The sequence below is a fragment of the Triturus cristatus genome, chromosome 2_1, assembly GCF_964204655.1.
Source record: "Triturus cristatus chromosome 2_1, aTriCri1.1, whole genome shotgun sequence".
NCBI classification, from domain to species: Eukaryota; Metazoa; Chordata; class Amphibia; order Caudata; family Salamandridae; genus Triturus; species Triturus cristatus.
In genome coordinates, this window is record NC_140581.1 from 99,485,347 (window position 1) to 99,489,754 (window position 4,408).

At 45.5% G+C, this 4,408-nt stretch overlaps 1 pseudogene; it reads right to left on the bottom strand.

Annotated features, from left to right (window-relative positions):
- Positions 1–1,709: 1,709 nt before the first annotated feature.
- On the bottom strand, positions 1,710–2,718 carry LOC146863830 (U3 small nucleolar ribonucleoprotein IMP4 pseudogene; annotated as a pseudogene).
- Between the last annotated feature and the right edge of the window lie 1,690 nt (positions 2,719–4,408).

Genomic DNA, 4,408 nt, shown 5'->3' on the forward strand with positions numbered 1-4,408 from the left:
ACCCTAGTACACGTTCTGTGGAGCTGTGCCTGTATACAACCATATTGGTCCCAGGTTCTGGACGAAATTGATCTGCACTTCGAGACAGAGCTACCGCGCTTCCCCGCGTATATTCTTCTAGGCTTGCCCAACCCGTTGACTTACCCACTCAAATCCCGGAGGGGTAGGCTGATGGCCATCGCCTTAGGCGCAGCGACACAAAACATACTGATACACTGGCGCTCAGCCCAGCTCCCGACACACTCTGGATGGCTCCAGAGACTCTGGGGGGTGTTGGGAATGGAGAAACTCACACTCACTTTAGCTGGCAGAGGATCCGAATTCCCAGAGTTGTGGAGGCCCTTCCTCACCCTACTGGTGTCTGAATTCCGTAAGCTGACCTGTCCCCGCTACCTGCGATTACTGCACCTGGCAGACACGCAGATTCCGAAAGCCACTTCCCAGAACCGCCGCAAGCGGCGGCGCTGTTCCCTTAGAGGCTGCCCTCACTTGATCGGTCACAGCGGACGAGGGAAGGGGAGGGGGGAGGTGTCATTTGGGTATTGTATGGTTTTATTATTTCTATTTTTTTTTTTTGTCTTCGGTTTCTGTTTACCACCCGTAATTTTGCTAAGCTTGGCAACCCAGTTGCCTCATTGGTATTGTGCCTTCAGACTCAAGGGTGGTTGTTGTTCAATGTCTGTTTGAAATCAATAAAGAGATTTAAACCATAAACTGACTCCCTCCCCCCGTTGTCAAAAAAGCAGCCTTTGCCCAGCTTCTAGATTCTTTTAACATTTGGCCTCTCCTGCACAACTACAAATCAGGTTTCAGATTGCGCTGCACCACTGAAGCCAGTCTCTTCACAAATCCCAGAAGATGCACTTCAGAAGTTTCTGTGAGTGTGGTGAGTGTGATATTTGTTTGGTGAAGAGGTGGTGTCTATTTGGAGTGAATGTGTCCTTTGTTCGATTACGTGGGTATGCTGTTGCTATGGGTGTGGTATTTGTTTGGTGAATAGAAGTAGTGCACTTGCTCTGAGTGCAGCTCGTTTCCGTTTAAAGGGGCGTCCTTGCTGTTTGTGACACTGTTTGTTCAACAGGGGTTGTGACGACGAGGGTCGTTCACTTACTGTGACTATAAATGTTTGATGAAGAGGGTAATTCATTTACTCTATGATATTTTTAAGGGTTTTCTTTTTCAGAATGGCACTTTTCTAACTACACTAGCTCATCGCCCGAGGGCAGGCGTTCCCCAGCCAAGCCAAACAAAAAGAAAACCTTCCAGAAGAAAGTGAAAGAAAAACACAGAGCCCGAGAGAGAAAACGATGACTAGAAATAAAAGCGTGAAATGACAAAGGAAACTTTCAGGAAACCAAAAAAAAAAGATGATTTACCTTATTCTTCTGTGTCTGCTTTGCCCCCTCCTTTGGAAGAAACCAGTCCCTGCCCTGGTAAGACTCGTGGAGAGGGTCACGGTCACCTCCAGGCCTCCTGTCCCAGATTTATGGAGTCAGCATGAGTTCCTCTGCTCTGCCAGTTGCCGCCTCCAGCCCCGACGATTAGTTTATCAACTGTACATGGAATTGAAAATAATAAAAGGAAAAGTATCAAACGTACACGCGTTTCTAAAAGGTGGTGATTGGCTCCCAGGAGGGCTTTTTATTAGGTCCTTAGTACAAAAATGAGTGGAACCTCCCACAAGCATGGCAGGAGGAATATTTCCTGAAATATAGAGTGGCTTCTCTGGTTTACAAACACCAAACTGATTATTTCCCAACATGTACAGGAGCAGCAGAGCCTCGGAGTGAGTAGCTGCTCCCCATGTAATTTTCACAGGCATTCCATCAAATTGCTCACAGGTTTGCATCCGATTCAGTCTCTTCACCTATTCCACACTGAGGAATATCCTTTTCTTGGCCGTGTGGGTATACGGGTGCCAGCGCCACTCCACATCTGCAGTTTTCTCATTTTCGAGAGTTCCAAGTTTAATCATGTACAATTTCATCTCGAACCTGGGACCAACTTCGGAGAGTTCTATGTTCCGGTGATCAGTTTTTTTGTACACATGTTGCCGGAAAGATATGTAGTCCTCCAGGTTGGCAAATGTTATCACCCTCTTACTTTCATCCTTGGGCACAGCGAGGTGAAGTTATGGAATATGAGATGTGGATATGCCTCAGACATGGTGCCCAAGTCAGGAATGTCATGACGCATCACCACGTTGCACAGTGTGAAGTACGCAGTGGGTCCAAACGGGAGGTGACACACGATCAGACCATCTGGTGTCCCTCTGGGCTCGTGCACAATGAATAGGTCTGTGACGCTGTTGGCTTTGCAGGCTTGGACGAGTGATCCCACCTCATGCTTACCCCTGTTCATGCGCTGAGCATTGGGGAAGATCAGTTTCACCTCCTTGGCAAACATTTTGAGGCGTGAGCTGAGGTCCCTCGAAGTAGTGATCATGATTTTGGGGTCTTCCACGCCGGCCCAACGGTATTCATTATCCACATGACTGCTTACACCTTCACCACCTTCATCGTCATATTCTATCAGATTCTGGAGAGAGAGGGCATCTCGGCGGATTTCAGTTAGAATAAGACGATTTTCATCTAAAGCTCTCTTTAACCTCTGCTTCTTGTCCTCGATGCTGTGCTGTTTCTCTTCAAGTGTCTTCTTGTACAGGTACTCCCTCCGCAATCGTGCCTTCTGCCTCAACATGGCAGCAGCTCTCCCAGCTCACGTCGGGCAAAGGAACCCACCAACAACCCCCATTATTTGTGTTTTATTGGGCTGTGTCTGGACGGCTCTTTGTGAATATGCCCCCAGTTCTTCCTATCTTAACTCGTTCTCTCCTCGTAGTACCCAAACTCATCTTACAGCCAGCTGCCTTCTTTCCAAACTTCCTGCTCTGGCAACAGGACCGGAGGTGACGTCCCCTCCACCCCTCCTCCCCCCAGGCGCCTCGGGCAGACTTTGCATTACATTCCGCCTCAGGGGCGCCGCGGGCATCAGAACAGGATACATTGTAGCGCTTGATTAGAGTGACATGTAATTTACGACGAGGCAGGGGCCCCGGCATTTTCTGAGTGTGACAGTGTGCCTCATAAAGCGGGCTGCTGCTGCGGCATGCAATTTGTACTATTTTACATACAATTGCGTGCAATATCAGCTCTTCACAGGGGAGACCTGTGTGGATTTAGTGAACAGCCTTATCCCGTGTAGACCCGGCCCTGAAAATTAAGTGCCGGTGCTTAGCACCGGAAAGCACCGGCACAAACTAAGCACTGGAATTAGCATTTAAAAAACCTTAGAATTTCACTGAAAAAACCATAGGTTTCAGGGGCGTTATAGTTAGCTGGACTTTTCACTCGTACAAAACCATTGAAATTCTCCCGTTATAGTTAGTTCAGCTAACTATAACTTGCGCGCCTGCAATGCACTGCTGATGACGTCACATATTACATCACTCATGACATGGTCAGTGACATCACTCATGACATCACTGATGACATCTCAAATTACATCACTGATGACATCACTGATGACATCATCCTTGTGATAGAGTGGCAGACCTCCTCTCCCCCTAATATAACCTTTGGTACACACATTCAAAAATAGAAACTAAAATTTTCAAAACAATGGCCATACCAATACCAGTTACAACAACCTATTCAGTAATTCTAAGATCCACATACACATCCACTCATTCACCAACAGTCCTATACAGTCACTCATACATGTACTCACTCATCATATGTACTCATACACCTATACATCCTGTTACACGCCACTCATCCATAGAGTTACTCACAGACATAGCCACTCATGCTAATAAAGAATCAAACATCCATTTACTTGCATATACAGTTATACACACACCACCACACTTACTTCTACAGAAACTTACACATACTTAGTCTTTTAAACAAACACTTATAGAAACAAATACTTATTCATACAGGAACTTTTTCAATCTCTCACTCTCACATATACTCACTTATATACACCAATAGTCACATATACTAGTTTAAAACATATGTAGTTACTCATAAAGACACTATTGAGACACTCATCCACCCATACATGTCCTGCACACATGCGGTCTTCAACACATACAAACAGTGAGTCACTCATTCATGCACCTATGCACTACGCAATACCCCCCACCGAACCATACAGACACTCAGACACTCACACTGATACTCAAAAAACCAACTAATAACCTATATAGACACTCATGTAGCTACTCACCAACCCATGCACCCACTTATACACAAAGTGAGAGACTGATACAGATATTTACATATTTAAACATTACTCACTAAGCAATGTATTCACTAAGATACACCTAATCAGTCAGTTATACAATAAATTTTTCAAAAACAAATCATCCATTTAGACACTTATATACCCATTTATTCTTCCA